General features: G+C 38.0%; 1 protein-coding gene across 1 annotated transcript in view; it reads left to right on the top strand.

Moving 5' to 3' along the window:
* Nucleotides 1-20295, top strand: part of pik3r1 (phosphoinositide-3-kinase, regulatory subunit 1 (alpha)) — a 75888-nt gene that overhangs the window by 3544 nt on the left and 52049 nt on the right. The gene's annotated exons all lie outside the window — the stretch shown is intronic.

The following is a 20295-nucleotide window of genomic DNA, read 5'->3' as shown; positions in this document are numbered from 1 at the left end:
CATTAATTTCTTAGATGAGAGATGTCTAAATTAGAAGATGTTTAGTTCTGGTGTGCAATTGCGTGGATATCATTAGATGCCTTGGACTTGATTCAGGTTTTATAGTCATAAGCGTTATATTTGGATCTGTGTTAACTTTCTTGGCATTCATGCATGAATGGAGACTTTCAGGCAAGTGTCTCTAAATAGAGAATTAGAACAGGTGCATTGATTATTTTTGTCTTCATCTCCTACCATTTCTGCAATTAAAATAGTCCAGTCACTTGGATAATAAACCACTGACTTTGTTCACTCCGTGCAGAATGGAGCAATGTAATTCCACAATAGACATTCTAGGTGAAATAGATTGCACCAGAAAAGACAGTTTGTCACTTTGAAAAAATTGCTATCATATCCAGAGTTGCATCCCTTTAACTTCTCTGGAATTTTTACAATTAATATGTCACATGATTGAAAACCTTTTGGTTTTTTAGCCTTTTCTTGCTTGCATAACCGGATTCTGCACAACTGAGCTAGTTAATTACAGTTGGACTATTACCTGGTGTTGTGATTTTTTTAAAAATAATTCCGCAGAAACAGACTGTTCCTTCTGATTAGTTTTCTTTCTAAATCTACCATCAGAGCTAACTCTCCACTGCTTCCCCCACCCCAAAAAAACACTCTAGTTTCTCCTTAATATATTCATGTTGTTTGCTTCAGTTGCTCCATGTTGTAGCAATTTTCACTTTGTTGTGCTCTCTTTGGATGAGGATGTTCTTCTGAATTCATATCAGTTTTCGTCTCATTACTTGAATGATGTGGTGGCACTGGAGGCAGTTGAGGAGGTTCATCAGATTGATTACGTAGATGAAATGACTGTGCAAGGTACAGTTGAATACCTTGGGCTTGTACTCGAGTTCAGTAGAGGGGAGGTCTGATTTGAGGTGTATGAAATGCTAAAGGGGTTTGCTGTGGTGAACGTTGAACAGATTTACCTCTTTATGGGCAGTCTTGAGCACAAGGTCATAGGAGGAAGGTTCATAACAGGCGAGGTGAAACTACTTCACTTGCAGGGTTGTGAATCTGTGGAACTCGCTACTCCAGATTGCAGTAGTGCCAGAATCTATCAGCAGATACAAGAAAGAAATAGATACTTTCCTGATGGGGGAAAAAAATGGGTTAAAGGGCTATGGGGAGCAGGCAGAACAATGGAGTTGAGACTGGAATAAGATCATGATAAATAGTGGAGTGGGCTCAAAGGGTTGAATTGCCTACTAATTCTCCTAACTTCTGTATTCCTACATTCCTTACATTGATCAATCATTATACTTCCTCACAGGAGAAATTGTTTTCAGAATCCACACTATCAAAAACCTTCTGTAATCCTTTAAAGATCTATTATGTAACTCTTTTTATGGAAGTAGTGACCCAGCCTGTTGATCCTTTTCCATGTAATACTCTTGAATGGAATTTAACTAGGATTCAGTGGACATTTAGCATAAATTTCCTATTTTTTTAAAATTGAGAAATTAGCTCTGAAACTATTAATGCTCTAAAAAGATCCAGATTAATTGTGAGCCACCAGTGACTTATTTCGTTGCTCTTCTTGACTGATCAGTGAATCATAATGAGATACAATTTTTGACACTGTTATATGCTGCATTTTAATCACTTTAATATCTGTTTCGTAGCTAACCTGAAGAAGTAACCTTCAGAACCATTTTTAAGGTGTTCATTGCAATCATCTTCATCCACGTTGATTTCAGACTGTGTATTAGGAAGGTAGAAATTCAAGGAAAAGGTGTTACTAAATAATTAAACTTTTAGAGCATCAGTTCAAGATTATGTACAACTTAAATAATGTTAGTGCTTTTAATGTAACGAGGCATCCCAAAGCACTTCACAGGAGCCTTAGTTTAAAAAGGAGACTTTGACTCTCACTTGGCGATATTGTCTGATTACCAAATATTTGGTCAAAGCAATAGATTTTAAAGTGTCATAAATAGCAAAGTGAGTTAGAGATACTGGGGCCTAAGCAACTGAAGGCACAGTCACTAATAAAGAAGTAATTCAAATTGGGGGTGCACAGCAAGCCAGAATTGAGGTAAGGAGAGGGCTCCGGTTTCTAGGGATAAGATCATTGAATTAAAGCCCAGGTGAGAATTTTAAAATTGATGTTTGTAGATCCCTGAACATGGGAGCAGTTCTTCACGTTAGAGCTTGGATAGCAGAGTTTTGGATAATTTGTGTTTTATGGAGGGCAGAAAACAGCTAGGAGTGAATTGGAACAAGTTGAATCTAAAAGTAATGAAGGCATGGTTGAGGGTTTCAGTAACAGGTGAGCTGAACCAGCTAAATTCCGTGATCATACAGAATTGAAGATGGGCAATGTTATTGATGCCCAAAGTACTAGGTCAGAAGCTCATCTCCAGATAAAGCGTGAAATCAAGATTTATGCAAAGATGAGCATAATCTCAAATTGTTGCCAAAGAGAGTGTGTGTTGGCATCAACTGAGAAATAAAGCTTGGAGCTGGGACTTTAACCAGTGTCTTCAGTGTTCCAAGTTTTAAGTGTGGCCCAAATATTTCCGATAAGTCATTGAGGCTCTGTACTTTTGCCTGATTTGAATATTTGTCGAGAGTGGTACTGGAAAAGCACAGCCGGTCAAGCAGCATCTGAGGAGCAGGAGAATTGATGTTTCGGGCATAAGCCCTTCATCCTGATTTGAATACTTGCCAATGGTATGAAATACTAGGCAACGTTGTTTAATTTTGTTGAATCGGCTTTACTAATCACTGTCTAACCCCTATTGCTAGTTATAGATTACTGATACTGTTGCTATGTGGCCTGGTCTAGAATTGGTACTTTTTTTTTTGAGTGCTCCTTTTTGGGGCATCATAAACCTAATCTAATCAGTAGTCTCATCTGTGTTCTAGATTACTTGTATTAGGAGGCAAGTAATTAGCTGGCTTCTAATTATCACTCACTAATTTAATTGGAGAAATGAGGGCTTGACTTGAGTTTGAGCCTGTGAATTTCTCGTTGTGTTTACTGTACAGTGTTTTAAGTCCATCCAATGTTGGGTCATCCAGAATAATTGACTGTTGTTAAGTTACAAGACCAAAGAAATTACAAGTGTTCTCCATCTTGAAGTCTGTCATAAGACTCTCATTAATGGGATTTGTAAATGAAGGAACTTGCTCAAATTGTGCTACTGGTCTTGACTTTTTTTTTGTATTAACGCAGTCACTTGCATTCGCCAAGAGTACTATTGTAACTGCATTATTCAGTCTTCTAAAATGCTTTCCTTCCAAACCTGTTTGTCCCCTTTCCCTTGAGTATCAAGAAGGAAACGGGGTAAATAATGCTGCAATGAGGGAGGAAGAGGAATTGTAAGCAAATGGGATCAGGAGAGGGAAGTGGTTAACTGGAGGGAAGTAGGAAGGAGAAGGGTAGCAAACAGGAAGTGAAGAGTTGAAAAGAAGTGAAGTATTAAGTGTAATATTTAGTGTGTGTAGAAAGGAATTTTGGGCTACTTAGGTTGAAAGTGGCAGTAGGTTTTTTAAGTGCAAGTTTTAAACAACACCTTAGGAACATACCCATCCTTATTAAAACTTTGCTGTGTGATACTGATTTTTTAATTTCATATTTTTTTTTAAAGCAACGCATCAGGAGTGCTGAGTGAAAGATCACTGCTCAGGAATCAGTTCATATTACTGTATCTTGCTTTCAAAGACACTTTATATTGCAGCCACAAGAGGAGATTTTATGGAAAATGTCAGACTTTGCTTAAAGAAATAAGTTTAAGACCAAGGCTGATAGGAGGAAAGAAAGGCCTAGACACTTCGGCTAAGAATTCTAGATTTTGGAGCTTTTGTAAATGAAGGCATGGTCACCTGTGGTAGAGCTGTTAAAATCCAGGACCTTGAGGCTACAAATATTGGCATGCATTCTCTGGGGAATGAGGGCGAGGCCATGGAGGACTTCTAAAACTGGCATGAAAAGTTTTAAAATTGACTCATGACTATTCATAATGCAAGTCAGCAGGTGTGCAGATGACTGGGATGGTGCAAGTTGGAATACTTGCTACAGAGATAACCTCTCTCGCCATTCCTGAAATTGAGCCAGAACTTTTTTCTTGTATCTATCACAAAGGGAAAGTCGGGTCTCGGTTTGGGGTTGTTTTCTTCTGAAAGATGGAACCTCCACACTACAGTATCACTTGATACTGCTGGGAACCATCTTAGATTATAAGGTTCAGATCCTTGAGTAGGACATATATTAATTTGATTACCTTTTAGTCTCCAGGTGAGAGCACTACTAAGGGTGCAGAAAGCAAGATGGTCTACTGTACTATTATTTTTATCTTGCTTCATGTCAAATTTGGATTTTTTATTTTGTAAAATTAATTAATACTGTGACTACACTGGCGCCACCTCCAAGTTCCCTTGTAACTCTGTCACCATCCTAACTTCATGCTGTGTCAAAATATGCAAAAGTGAGGACTGCAGATGCTGGAAACCAAAATTTAAATCAGTGGTGCTGGAAAAGCACAGCAGGTTAGGCAGCATCCGAGGAGCAGGATTTTCCTGCTCAAATGCTGTCTGACCTGTTGTGCTTTTCCAGCACCACTATGATCTAAGTGCTGTGTCAAAATAGTTGAACTTCCTTCCTAACAAAGGTATCAGTACACCTGAGACTGCAAGCTAACTCCACCAACCTCAGGTAATTAGGGATGGGCGGTAAATGCTGACTAAGCCAGCAACACCTGCATCCCATTAACTACTTAAAAGTAAAACTCAGTGCAAATATATTTTAATAACACTTAACTCAACTGTTTTGGATGGCTTTGTGTATTTTTTTTTTGCTACTACTATTTTGCTACATCTTGTCATCCTCCATTCACTCCCTGGCACACTTTTTCCTTTTGGTCCCATTATCAAATGCTGCTGCGCAAGGTAAATACACCATGGGTTGAATGCTTCCTATAGTTGAGCAGTGTTTCTAATCTCTATTTTAAGAGTAGATGTTGCTGCTGTGCCAATTTATTTTTCTTTGTTGAAATCCACCTTTTCTCTTTGCCACTTCCCAATTTTTCTTTCAGGCTTTTGTAGGGCATTTTCAGTTTATGGATTGAATTACAACTTATGACAATGTGCAAGGTGGCAGGTGTACAGCTAGCTAGATACCCCTTTCAACTAACTATTTAGTGTTGGGATCCAGCTCTCAAAAATCTAAAGATTTCCATTTTGGTCTCCAATTGGCAAATGATTTCTCTGGATTAGAGTGGTGCTGGAAAAGTACAGCAGTTCAGGCAGGCTTCTCGGATGCTGTCTGAACTGCTGTGCTTTTCCAGAACCACTCTAATCCAGAATCTGGTTTCCAGCATCTGCAGTCATTGTTTTTACCTAAAATGATTTCACCCCACTCACCCCACTCACCCCGTTTTGTTCCATTATGTAAGCATTCTATTGCATAATTTTGAGACATAACTGCTTTTGGCTGAAGAAAACTATATTTCTCCAGTTTAAGAAAAGAGTTCATGCATTTGTAAGGTATATACTGCTTAATTTTCTTCATCTAAAACTTTGAAAGGGCAATTCTTCAATGACCAGCTTCAGGTCTAGACAAGTCTCTACAGATGCAAAGTAATATTGCTATCATTTAAGTCTGTATATGTAGTTTAGAGATGTTGATATGCTTTACAAAGTACATGCGTATATTTTATAACCCTTTCTAATAGGAATGGTGATATATCTGAGGTCATTTATTTTAGATTGAAACATTAACAAATCTAGAAAGATTTCATTTGAAGACTAAGATTTTTCATAGTGATTTAGATTAGATTAGATTACTTAGTGTGGAAACAGGCCCTTCGGCCCAACAAGTCCACACCGCCCCGCCGAAGCGCAACCCACCCATACCCCTGCGTTTACCCCTTACTTAACACTATGGGCGATTTAGCATGGCCAATTTACCTGACCTGCACATCTTTGGACTGTGGGAGGAAACCGGAGCACCCGGAGGAAACCCACGCAGACACGGGGAGAACGTGCAAACTCCACACAGTCAGTCGCCTGAGGCGGGAATTGAACCCGGGTCTCTGGCGCTGTGAGGCAGCAGTGCTAACCACTGTGCCACCGTGCCGCCCATAAAGTTCAGTTCAAATGTTTGCAAAATACTGTTTCATACCTATTATTTCATACTGCATAAGTACTTTTTATTCATTTGCAGATTTGCAAAGTTTGCTTTTTATATATGATTTTGACTTTTGCCCATTTGAAAATATCAAACCTACAAGAAATTGTATTAAACATGATACAAGGAATCTTGTCAGTAGATGTGGATTTCAGTAGATGTCAGTAGATTTCCTCTTAGGCGAATCTAAAAGCAGGGGTTCCTATTTTAAAAGTTTCCCATTTTAAAATGGGTGTGGTGAATTTTTATTTTGGAGTTGTCTTTGGGGCGCACTCAAAGGTGGTGAAAGCAAGAATTCTTGACTATTTTAAGGCAGAGGATAGTTCTTTATTGTATTGAGCAAAGATTTGATAGGTCCTCAGGGATAGGCAGGAATGTGACTCAGGTTACAGTTGGATCATTTCTGATCTTGTGAAATGGCAGAGCTTATAGCTATCTATCTTTTTGTTTGAAGTGTTTATTGAAATATAGATATTTGCAAAGGCCATTTGTGCTTGTATGGTATTGGTTTCTGAAAGAGCTAATCCATTTAGCTTCAGTGCTTTTGCATTTTTCCTCCATAGCTCTTTTTTTGTGAAAACACAAAAGATCTATAAAGTGGAGACTTTATTCAGTATGTCATTTCTCTGCTAGCCAAAGAATTATGTAGAGTCATAGAGCATGGTCCATGCTGATCAGGTTTCCTAAACTAAACTAGTCCCATATGCCTGCATTTGGCTCATAACCCTTTAACTCTTTTTTTTTCTATTTATATATCTTTAACCCTTGATTTTGTTAAGTTCTTTCCTCTGTATGAATTTATAGCTTTTTCCTTTTCTTGTATAATCTGTTATTCTGTTATCAACTAGTATGAATTAAATATAGCTTATCAAGCCAGATTTCTGTCTGGGATCTGACACATCCAGTATTACCATCAGCTAGGATCATAACAGTCCTGCCAAATATTTTAAACCTATGCCCACTCCTTGCTAAGGGAAATAAGTCTGTCCCGTCCACTTTATCTGAAACCTAAGTAATTTTGCAAACTCCAATTAAATTTCCCCAGCCTCAGTAGTTTGAAGCAAAATGGCCTCAGTCTTTCCCCATGGCTAAAATTCTGTAGTCATCGCAATATCCTGCTTTTTCAGTGTCCTTTCTAATACAGTCACATCCTTCCTGCAATTGGTGACTGGAACTGCATGCTGCATTCTAACTATAGCCTAAATAGTTTGTTATAAAAGTCTAACCATAGTTTTCCTGCTATTACAATCCATCTTGATTTTCCTGTTTGCTGTCTTACTACTTGTCTACTTGACCTGTTATCTTTTTACAGACCTGTGAGCATGCACCTCAAAGTCCCGGTGTTCCACTATCAGCAACAAATGCATTCCCTTGCATTTTTCTGGATTGCATTCATTTTATCACTTCTTACCTGACTAGTGTATCAGATCTTTTTGGTTTTCTACCTCTCGACCAACCATACAGACCACTTTTTTTTCAGTATCATCCACATAGTTAACTGCACTCCACTATTGTAGTGTTGATAACTCTTATAAATTTCGCAGTGATTCTCTTACCCTTCCCTTACCCTACCCTTCGCGTTCTTCCTAAAAAGTAGTACCTAAAATTGTGGACTTTGTTACCTAGGCTTGGAGATTTGTGAATGTTTAGCAAGAATTCCCTTTTTATGTACTCAGTATCCTTATTTGCAAGGCAAATATCTATCATATTCTTCCTTCTAAAGAATACCATGTTGTTTTACTTCACCTACTCCAACCATGTCATGAGTTTTCTTTAGAAGTTCACTTCTGCTTGTATTATCTACCTCATTTGTTTAGTGAGTTTTAAAATGATTCCCCTATTTATGAAATGCTTTCTTTTGTCTTATTAAAAGCACTTTAACTGTAAAATCCTCTTGGCCTTCTCTGGTCCAGTAATTTGAATCCCTCAAGTGTTTTAAAATTTCAGTCTGGTCAGCTTCCATTGTACACTGATAGCTTAAATTATTTTTCTCTAGTGAGGGTGTCTAAAAATGTTCACAGTATTCTTTGGCGTCTGTTCCATGTCTTTGCTGTTGTACTCTGTTCCCTAATTAAGAAATAGAAAATGCAACAAGCCTTTTTATGACTTTATCTATCTGTTGTAATACAAAGAACTGTGTATTTCGGAGCCCACACACCCTTTTAGTGTTTTTTTTCCCCATTTAAGTTTATACTCCTTTTTTTTCTGATCTTTATGCCAAAAAGGTCATTAAGCTACTGAAGATGGCTGCACCTAGTACATTACCCTGCGGAACTCTTGCAATTGAGGTGGCTGGCCTCCAACAACCTCAAACATATTCTTTTATGTTTGCTATGACTCCAGCTAGAGAGTTTTCCCCATTTCTCATTAACTCCAATGTTACTAAGGCAGCATGATGCCTCACAGTTGAATTCTGCTTTGATGTTGTATACGGCCGGTTGGCATTAGAGTCCCCTCTAAGCAGAGGGGGTATTGCTTAAGTAGCCCACTGTTGCTCCGAATTTGTATCATCTTATATACTTATTTTGGGATATTTTTCTTTATCACAAAAGTGATAATTCTCTGGGTTTTGGATTAATTGATGGAGGTAATTAGCATATTTTAACATGTTAAAAAAGGATTGTGACAAGGGACAAATTGTAGGTGTTTCTAGATGGAATAATTAAGATGAATCTTATTCTGTTTGCCTATATTTACCTCCTGATTTAGAACAGAAGTGGATGGAACACTGACCTAACGCTTCGCACTTTGAAGAATAATATCATTCTTCTTGATTGTTCTATGGTATATTTAGTCCTTTAATCTACCAGTTAATATACTTTTTAAAAAAAAAAGTTAAATGTTACATAATGCAGCAATTGAATTTGAGCAAATCTGCTCGAGCATCATTGCTCTGGAGTCCTTGAATGTATTTTAAATACTGTGGCCTTGAGTGGGTGGTATCATGAAACCTGTTTTACAAGTGATCAGTATGTTTACACGAAAAAATTCTCCTTAACATTTAACTTAATGTTAAAGGAAATGTTGACGTGGTAACTGGCAGGTGTGAAGTTGAATATATTTTTCCATATTGTCACATCCATTTTAATTGTATGTAAAGTGGAAATTCCTTTTGGCAAAACTGATTTTTAGTGTTTGTGTAAATGAGCTTTGATTAAATTAATTTGTGCAAATTGTTTGGTCTTCGGTCAATGTGGGAGAAAAATAGGACCAAGTTCAATATCGCTTTGGTGGGATAGAACAGTTCCACTCTTAAGTTTGTCAGAGTTTATCTTGCTAGAAATATGCTAACTCAGCAACTAGTATTGTTTGTCTAAATAACAATTTTCTCAACTGTTTTTTTTAATATTAAATATGACATTGTTTCTTCTGTACCTGCTGAAAATAGCTCCTCTTGGCATAATTTTTTTTTTCAATACTATACTTCATGCATATGAAGATTTGTGGCCAATCCAATAAAGTTGAATATTTCAGTGGATTGGAAAGAGCTTCTTAGTCAATGGATGCTTTCATTTGTGTGGCCCAGTTTTTAAAAAACATCTTAAGAATTGAACGAGCAAAATGTGTGAGCATCATACAAAGAGGCCATTCAGCCCAATAGATCTGCACCATCTGAACATCCCACTCTATCCTTGTAACACTGCATTTACCATGGCCAGTCCACTTAACCTGCACATCTTTGAACTGTGGGAAGAAACCCACACAACTGTGGAGAATGTCGCCTGAGGCCAGAATTGAATCCAGGTCCCTAGCACTGAGGTAGCAATGCTAACCGCTGTGCCACCCTTTCAGGATCATCTGAGTTTAAGCTGTTAGTTGTTACTTTGTTTCATTGCTAATACCTTGCATGTTAACATTTGTACTATAAAATTGTATTGATGTAAAAAGCAGCATACTGAAGTTTGTCTGACACTTGTCAGGACAGAATTGCAGGAATACCAAATCTCAACAATTTATACTGTAGTTGGAGGGGTTTGGCAAGTATACTCTAGCAGAAATGTTGTAATGGAGAATGCATCAAGAATTAACTGCCAAACTTTGCTTTACTTCAAACCAAGCAAGTTGACTGGTCATAACATTGCCATGGATACAAAGAATGGTTGTCCCCAGGCTTCAGTTTGGTAGGAAAAAGTGCAATATTTCTCTATTGCAAAGGACTGTGTGCTATGTATGAATACATAGCTTCCGACATGCATATTTAATTTAAATCTCTTCAGCCTTTTGTCTTCCTCTTGCAACATCTTTCAATTTAATAGCTGTCTGCTTCTAGTATTCAAACATTGGAATTCCATATTTAATTTAGTCTTCCTATTGAATCTTAAATTTCCCTATTTACTATTATAGAAATTTATGAAGTCATGAGGGGCATAGATAAGGTGAATAGCAAAGGCCTTTTTCCTAGGGTAGGGGAATTTAAAACCTAGGGAACATATTTAAGTGAGGGGAGAGATTTAAAAGGGACCTGAGGGGCAACCTTTTCACACACCAGGTGGTTCATATGTGAATGAACTGCCCAAGGAAGTGGTGGATGCAGGTAAAGTTACAACATTTAAAAGACATTTGGATAGGTATGTGAATAGGAAAGTTTTAGCGATGTGGGGCTAGTTAAATTTGGGAAACTTGGTTTGCATGGATAAGTTGAACCAAAGAGTCTGTTTGTTTCTGTGTTGTCTGACTCTATTACTCTATCAATAGCTGTTGAATGCATTATAGATAGTCTGTACTTGAAATTATTGTGCTGTTTTAATGGAGAAGGCAGAGAATATTGTTTGCCATCACTGTAGCTCAGCACTGAATGTCTAACAAAGTGCCCATTGGAGCTATTAAGCATGAAATTTAATGGGTGAGTCTTTTTTTATACGGCAAAGTTCTAAACTCCTTTCCCTGATCGGAACTTAGAATGAAAACAAAAGCTAATTACTCAAATTTTTGTAACAGGGGAATACAGATGAATTCCTTAGATTGCTGCTTTTTGAATTAAGTTGCAGTAATCCTTAGATTTTTTTGTTTAAATTGTGTCTTATTATCCCACTATCTTTGCCACACTTTTCTATTTGACTCTTCAACTTAAAATGGTGTATTTCACTCTGATGTTCAAAGGCTCAATGTCTCTTCAATTTTGAAGAAATTAACCTTTCAGATTCAACATTACTGCTGTCACTTTTTTAAAATTAAAGCCACTGAATTTCCTGTGATGATGCTCATGTTACAAATGAGAGGTGAGGCCATAAAATAAATTTCACTGTTCTAGTAATCCAGACCCCCAGTCAGTTGTTCTGGGGATACTGGTTGGAATTCTACAATGATAGGTGATAAAATTTGATTTTCATTTTAAAAAACTGAATTAATAGTTGGACTAATGGCAATTGTCACAGTTGTCATCTGTTGTAAAAACCCATCTGGTTGACTTATGTCCTTTTTTTGTAAGAAGAAATTCTGCCATGCTTACTTGGTCTCACTACATGTGCCTACAGATCCACAGGAATGTGATTTGACTTTTAAATTCCCTCCCTCCCCGAATGTCAGTGAAAATGTACGAGTAACTGGTGTTGTGATGAGCTTGCCAATGGTGAGTCTGATTAAAGTAGATAACAATGACTGCCTTTAAAATTTAATGACAATTTATGTAACAAAAGCAGTTCAGTTTGTCAAGAATGCTGCTTCAGTGTATATTATGTACTCCATAACTAGTCTCTATCCAAATTTTCTTCAGTCTCTTGAGTAAAGTGTGTAGTCACTGATCCAACTTTGAAAGACTTAATTTGCCTCGAGGGATATTAGGATAATTTTCTGGTACCCTAATTGTTGGTAAAATTAACTGTTGCCTGCACTATGGTGTAGATTGACTGTTGATCATAATCCTGTGGATATTGGCAACTTGTATTTCAGAGTGGATATATTTTCACTTGAAAGAGATTTTTTTAAAAAAACAAGTTGTTTTGATTTGGAAAAGGGAATCTTTAAAAATTCAAATCAGAGCCCAGTGTCATTTGGGAAAGTTTCTTTTTGTTTTATCTCTACAGTCTCATTGATCTTGAAACTGCAGTTGTAGGCAAACATCAGCATTTGTTGTTGCTGATGCATAAAACTGGCAAGAACAGCAACTCATGCCATATATGTGTGTATGTATAGTTAAAGATGGAAACCTGGTAATTGCCATTAGTCATAGTTTGCTCCTCCTCCATAGGGTACATAACTGCAGTTTTCACAAATATACAACACAAATAGTGAATTGATGTGAGTTCTTAAATTGTTTCTGGGATTTGGGCATCAGTGGCAAGACCAGTATTGCAGTTGTTAATTGTCTGAGAAAGTGAAGTACCACCTTTTTAAACTGCACATACACCCACTGTTCTGTTAAGGGAGTTCCAGGATTTTGACTTGTGACAATGAAGGAGTGATGTTATAATTTCAAGTCAGGTTGGTCACCATTCAAGTGGTGGTGTCCCTCTTTCCTGTTCTTGCTCTTTTGGGTTGTAGAAACTTTGAGTTTGAAATGTGCTTGTAAATCAGTGCTTTGCATACTATATCACAGGATTTCCCTGTTGTACATATTTTGGGTTATGCAAAAGTGCTTTGCATTGTTAATTTTAATTTCCATGAAATTTGTTAACTGTATGCATTTTTTGAGCTGATACTGTATTACTGCTGTAATTGGATATATCTACAGTGTAGAAACAGATCCGCCAATCCAACCAGTGCAGACCAAAACACCAAACTAAACTAATCCCACCTGCCTGCTCCCGGCCAATATTCCTCCAAACCTTTCCTATTCATGTACATATCCAAATGTCTATTAAGCATTTGTAAGCGTACCCACATCCACCACTTCTTCAGGAAGTTCATTCCACACACGAACCACCCTCCTCTTTTTTTTAAAAAAGCAATGGCCCTAAGTCCTTTTTTTAAAATCTATCTTCTCTCACCTTATTGTGTCCCCGTGTCTTGAAATCCCCCACCCTAGGGAAAGATACCTGCCATTAACTCTGCCCCTCTTTGAGTTTATAAACCTCTGTAAGGTCACCCCTCAACTTCCTATGCTCCAGTGAGACAAGGTCCCAGCCAATCCAGCCTCTCCTTTTTATTAAGCAAACCCTCCATTCCTGTTAACTTCCTGGTAAATCTCTTAACCCTCTCCAGTTTAATAATGTCCTTCCTATAAAGGGGCGACCAGAACTGGACAGTACTCCAGCAGATACCTGCATGTGGATTTTTGTAGCTCCCCTTTCTGGTTGAATAAAGAAGTCTGATTTATCGCAGTTAATTAAGTCAAACTGTTTGTTACTTAAACATTACCTCATTTTATTTGAACTGCCAAACCCTTGAGTATGCAGTGGACATAAAGTCCAGGAAAGGTTGAGGGAGAAGGCTAATACTTGATGTTCTTCCAAACTAGATCATATTTCTTAACTTTATGCACAGCTGAATTTCAGTACAGATTTCAGGAAATTCTTGTTGCTGAATAGGCAGACTATTGTTGAATCTTAAGTTAAGCCTCTTAAAGTATTGTACCCAAGTCCTGGCACCAAACTTCAGAAAGGGGCTAAAAAATGTTGAAGAGATTTTAGATTGTTGTTCTCCTACCTTCTCCATAATTCCGCACATTTTCTCACTAAATAACCAACCAATGACCCTCAAATGCATCAACTGAACTTAACCTCCCATCATGCTTTCAGGAGTGCATTTAGAACTCTAACTAATCATGTGATAAAGTTTGTTCTTATCTCCATTTGTTTCTTTTACAAATACTTAAAACTGTCCCCTCCTAGTTGTTCATTTTTTAAAATATTCGTTCATGGGATGTGGGTTTTCCTGGCTAGACTGGCATTTATTGCCCGTCTCTAGTTGTCTAGTGGGCAGTTGAGTCAACCACATTGGGTCTGGAGTCACATGTAGGCCAGACCAGGTAAGGATGGTAGTTTCCCTCCCTAAGGGGCATTAGTGAACTAATGAGTTCATGGTCATCATTGACTCTTTATTCCAAACTCTTTATTGAACTCCAATTCCACCATCTATCCTGGTGGGATTCAAACCCAGGACCCCAGAACATTACCTGGTTTTCTGGATTAACCGTCCAGTGATAAAACCACTAGGCCATTGCCTTCCTATTCAATCTAAGTAGGAACTATTTCCTACAATTCCCAGAGCTGGGCTGAGAAGTGGCCGATGGAGTTCAACTGAATAAATGTGAAGTGATTCATTTTGGAATGTCTAATTTGAATGCTGAATACAGGGTTAAAGACACAATTCTTGGCACTATAGAGCGGGATCTTTGGGTCCATGTACACCCCTTCTAGTTGATAAGGTTGTTAAGAAGCCGTATGGTGTTTTAACTTTCATTAACAGGGAAATTGAGTTTGAGTGGCGAGGTTTTGCTGCAGCTCTATAAAACCCTTGTTCGACTACACTTGGGATATTGTGCCAGTTCTGGTCACTGCATTATGGGAAGGATGTAGAGAGGGTGCAGAGAAGATTTACCAGGATTATGCCTGGATAGAGGGCTTCTCCTATGAAGAGAGGTTGAGTGAGCTGGGGCTTTTCACTCTGGAGAGAAGAAGGAAGAGATGTGACTTGATAGAGGTGTACAAGATAGCCAGAGACTTTTCCCCAGGGCAGAAATGGCTTTCACGAGGTGTCATAATTTTAAGGTGGTTGGAGGAAGGTATAGGGGAGATGTCAGAGATTCTTTATGCAGAGAGTAGTGAGTGCATGGCATGCACTGCCAGTGGTGGTTGTAGAGTCAGAGACATTAGGCACATTAGAGACATTAAGCCTTAGCTGGACAAGCACATGGACAGCAACAAATTTAGATGTAGGTTAGGTTGATATTAGATTGTGCCAAACATTTATCTTAATGTTGTGGGCAGAAGGGCCTGTACTGTTCGATGTTCTTATCCAGTCTGTCTATGCCCCTCATTTTGAAAACTTTTATTGAGCCTCCTTTTTCTCCAGTAAGCAGTCATAATATCTCCTTGATTTTGATTCATGACTGAAGTAGTGTTTTCCTAGAACTATTCTCACTAACTTCTATGCACTCACATCCTTTGTGGTGCTTAGAACTTTACACAATAATCCAGCTGAAGTTTAATATGCATTTTACATATATTCTTTATAACCTCCTGGTCTTGTATTTAATGTGAGGCTTAAATGATGTAACTTTAATTAGTCTGTCTACCTGTCCAACCATTTTTAATGACCTATACATATACACTCAGGTTTCTGTGCTCCTGCACATAATTTACAATAGTATCCTTTTATACTGTGTCTCCATGTTCATTGTTTTGTATCACCTCTCGCTCCTCCATATCTGCCACCGATGTTCTACACTTATCCTTTCAAACCTTACTCCACCCCCAAAAATGTTCATTAATCATTTATTCTCTTTCCTATCCCTCAGCTAACTTTGTATCCATATTGCTGTTGCCCTTTTTATTTTGTGACCTGTAACTTTTCTCAAGTGTGGCACTGTATTGGATGTCACTTGAAAGTTTTCTCAGCATTTTCCTCATCAGCTTTCTCTGTTACCTCTCGTTAAAGAAACTCCAAGCTCTTTAAAGCATGACTTTCTCTTAATCCATTCTGACTCTTGGGAGTCAATCTACGTTTTCCCATGTGTCTATTAATTTATTCTTGAATAACTGTTTCTGGAAGCCTGCCGACAGACAAAGTTGAACTGATTTGTAATGCTGAACTGGTCTTCACTGCCTTTTTGAACAAGGGTTTGCAATTCTCTAATCTTCTGTCACCACTTCTGAACCCAGGGAAAATTGAAAGGTAATTGCCAGTGGCCTGCAATTTCCACTTTTGTTTCCTTCAATATCCTGATATCATCTCATTTGGTCCAGGTGCCTTATGAACTTTAAGCAACAGTTTATCCAGTAACGAGGGAATCGACGTTTCGGGCATAAGCCCTTCTTCAGGGCTTATGCCCGAAACGTCGATTCTCCTGTTCCCTGGATGCTGCCTGACCTGCTGCGCTTTTCCAGCAACACATTTTCAGCTCTGATCTCCAGCATCTGCAGACCTCACTTTCTCCTCAAAGTTTATCCAGTAACACCACCTTATTGTTATACCCTTCTAGTGACTGAGTTTCCTCCTTTCTCACTGTGGTCTGGTAGTGCTGTTTGCCTCTTCTTGTCAATCATCTTTTTGTTACCTAATTGTGCTGTCTCTTTTTTTACTACCCTTTTAGTACTGATGGGCTCATAGAAGACGTTGGGATTTCCCTTTGTGTTAGGTAGCAGTCTTTTCATAATCTGTTTTGCTTTTCACTTCTCTAAACCTCAATACTCCACTTGTTTCTCACCTGCCCTGTTATAAGCACATTTTTTTTCATTTTCTTGCTATCCAGAGACCTCTGGATTTTTATCCCTTTTTTTTCCCCTTAGTTTGGGCACAAAGTATATGATCCAAATAATCTCCTGTTTTGAAGGTAGTCTATTGTTCAGCTGCTATTTATACCATCAATCTTTTTGGTTTCATTCTATTTGGTCCAGCTGTCTTGCCCTATTGAAGTCTGCTGTCAACCAGTGAACATTCTTGTTGTGAATTAACCAATGTCACTTTCTGTCATCAATGATTGCTGCCCTCTAAATGTTCCCCCACTCGCTCTTGATATATTTGGCCCTATTAATTTCTAGAATCCATTCTAGCAGTGCCTCCTTTTACAAATGCTGTTCAAATTCATGGCTCGCAGGTGCTGTGAGGCAGCAGTGTTTGTCACCGTGTCACTAGTCAACCCCACTCTATCTTTCTCATTAACTAGTGATCTCTATTATACAAAGCATGTAATTTACACTGTTCTTCCTTATCTGTATCTAAATTGACCCTGAGCCCCCTGAAACCTCCCTTTTTTTTTCTCCAGTATTAAAACACTTAACCAAAATGGTCACTTTTCCTTTCTGTTCCTGTCTTTTCTGAATACTTTGTAACTGAGAATGTTTAATACTTGGATCTGTCTTTTCCTAAAGTTATTCCCCACAACATCATAAACTCTGAAAGCAATGTGTGCCTATAAGTGCCCAATCTTAATACTATAATCCAATTTAGCCTTTTTTTTTGCTTACTCGAACTCTGCCTGTTAATATACTATTGTGTTTTACTGATTTGTGTCCGTCTCCACACTTGTGCATCCAGCCTTTACTTTGTGTTCTCCTAGTTCTTGCTACTGCTGAATTCCTTAAAACCTCTAGTGCTACACAAGAAACTCAACACTGACTCTGATCAGAGGCAATATGTTCAGTTTGTCAAGATGCCATCCCTCCCATTGTCTGTCTCAGTAATCCTAAAGCCCACCTTCCTGTACCATTACTGTGATGGTGTAGTGCACCTTGCAACCCAGAAACCCCTGCCACCTCAAAGAACAAAGACAGCAGACACATGGAGTGTGAAACATTGAAGAAGACCTATAGATTACTTGTATTCTTTTTTAATCTATTTAATTAGGTTAAAAAGAAACAGTTATGAAGAAAGGCAAGCAATTGATACTAGTCCAAAAGGTTCAGAATCAGTGCTGAATGGCTTCCTATACCATAATAATTCTGTGATAAGGAAAACGTTACTGATAGTTATGTATGCTACTCAGGTCAGTGGCTTCAGAAGAATAGGTGACCTGAATGGCATCATGTAACTGACTGCATGGGGCTATGAATGTCATGCAGCCTTGTAGTATTTTAATCAGCAGTAGTTATGAGGAAAAATAGGATGCGCAAGACTAACTGAATTGCTCTTCAAAAGGTACAGACTTGATGGGACATATTGCAACTTATGCTGTAGAACTTCCTAACTATTTTATGTTTTTTTTATACATTTACAAGACTGATTGAACTGTTGAAGCCCCTTTTGTTTTTTGCCCACTGCTATTTAGGAATTTCTGAAGGCTGATATCAGTTTTGACAATTCTTGTCGTGATTGTATTGATCATGATTGTATTTGCTGACAAAATTTTAAGATTTAAGTTTTTTTTGGCAAAGTTTCTTCCAGTTTGAAAGGGACTTGGATAATTATTTGAAGAGGAAAAATATAAAAGAATTTAGTAACATACCCAATGTCACATCATTACAGTGAAGACATCTAGTACTGATAAGGTCAGCAAACTGGGCCCCTCTTGTGTTGTAAATGTTCTGCTTCTGTTTGGTAACTTAAGTGCAAATTTACAATTCTTACGAAGTCCATTATCATTAGTCTTAAGTCCCTACTACTGGTCAGAACACATTCCTGTCCTGGAAGTGAAACTTGTCATGTCCAAACAGGTTGATTTAAAAAAAATATTTTTTACAGAAGGTTGTTGGTGTACTGTACTTTTTAATATTTTGCAAATAATTTGGATAAACGGCTGAAGTCATGGGTGATAATTGCAATTTTGGTATGTTATGTATTTCAGCTTTGTTCTTTAATTTACCTTATAGTCTTATTTACTTTGCTTTCAGACAGAGGAAGTAGTTGGCTAGAATAGAGGAATACTTGGTGCCAAACAAATGGCTCTGGAAATAAAATAAAGCAAAATGGCATACAGCTATTAAATAAGATTCTGTTGCTCGTTTCCTTAGCAAGAAATTTGAAACATTACATTGGAATAAGAAATGAGAAGTTTTATCCCTGCTGTAAGAACTTTGCACTGGTAATTTATTTTGGATTTTTAATATTTTGGTTAGCCTTCAAAATATCACTGTATATACTATCACGGTATATACTAATGAAAATCCTGCTAACTCAGGATTTGATCTCTATTTACAGTATGCATGGTACCAAGAAGCTGGCGAAAACCCACTTGCTTTTGACATGTGGTCATTTGACCTGTTTGTACAATAAATTCTTGTAAAAAGCAGATGAAATGCAGTGAGACAATGCTTTTGTTCCAATTTTAACGTAACAATACTTTTCTAAACAGTTAGATTTGTGGTTCCTTAGCAAGGAAGATTTAACTTGAGGAGAAAGTGAGGTCTGCAAATGCTGGAGATCAGAGCTGAAAATGTGTTGCTGGAAAAGCACAGCAGGTCAGGCAGTATCCAGGGAACAGGAGAATCGACGTTTCGGGCATAAGCCTGAAGAAGGGCTTATGCCCGAAACATCGATTCTCCTGTTCCCTGGATGCTGCCTGACCTGCTGCACTTTTCCAGCAGCACAAGATTTAACTTAAGTCTGATGTCAATTTGATTTGGAAGCAAAATGAACTGTTTTTCTTCTCCTCCTGTAGTGAAGTAAATACACATTAATCTAAAAAGCCAATTTTAGCCAGGAACGTGTCAAAAATTATTTTATAACCTCATCTGATTGCAGTCATTGGATTAGAGAATAAATGACCATAATGAGAATGTTCTGCAACTTTTGCTGTAAGAGTAATTAGAGATATACAGCACAGAAACAGACTCCTCAGTCCAACACATCCATGCCAACCAGATATCTTAAATTTAGCTGCATCTGGTCCGTATCCCTCTTAAACCCTTCCCAATCATGTACCTATCTAGATGCCTTTTAAATGTTGATTGATTGATTGTACCAGACTCCCCTGCTTCCTCTAGCAGCTCCTTCCAAACATGCACCACCCTCTGAGAAGTTTTAAGTCTTATCCCTCTCACCTTTAAACCTATGCTATCTCTGTTTGGGCTCTCCCCACCTGTGGAAAAGGTGTTGGCAGTTTACCCAATCCATGCCCCTCATAGCTGTCTGTCACGTGCTTAACATCCAAAGGACAAAAGCACTCAAATTTCAAACTTGCTCTGCTGTTCCATCCTACAGTTTTGCCAACCAGCAGACTAAAGGGTTAAAGTTCAGGTACATACACTGATGAAGTGTTATTGCTGAGCATATTAGTCTTTTTTTGGGGGTCACATGAAGCTAGTAATGTATTAGACAGTGTTGCAGCAGACTCTGTTTTCCACTTAAGCATTCAGTTGTGCTGATGTTAGTTCTGGACAATCTCTGGGGAGATAGAACAGTGAGTTATCCTATGCCCCAGATTATATGAACATTGTTTTTTTTTATTAAACCCAATAGACAACAGGTGCAGGAGTAGGCCATTTGGCCCTTTTGAGCTAGCACCACCATTCATTATGATCATGGCTGATCATCCACATTCAGTATCCTGATCCTGCCTTATCCCCATAACCCTTGATTCC

This window comes from Chiloscyllium plagiosum, unplaced genomic scaffold, assembly GCF_037043375.1.
Source record: "Chiloscyllium plagiosum isolate Xiang-an unplaced genomic scaffold, Cpla_swu_hap1 HiC_scaffold_2, whole genome shotgun sequence".
Taxonomy (NCBI): Eukaryota; Metazoa; Chordata; class Chondrichthyes; order Orectolobiformes; family Hemiscylliidae; genus Chiloscyllium; species Chiloscyllium plagiosum.
Note: the sequence above shows the minus strand (reverse complement) of the source record. Positions and strands in the feature narration are given on the sequence as shown.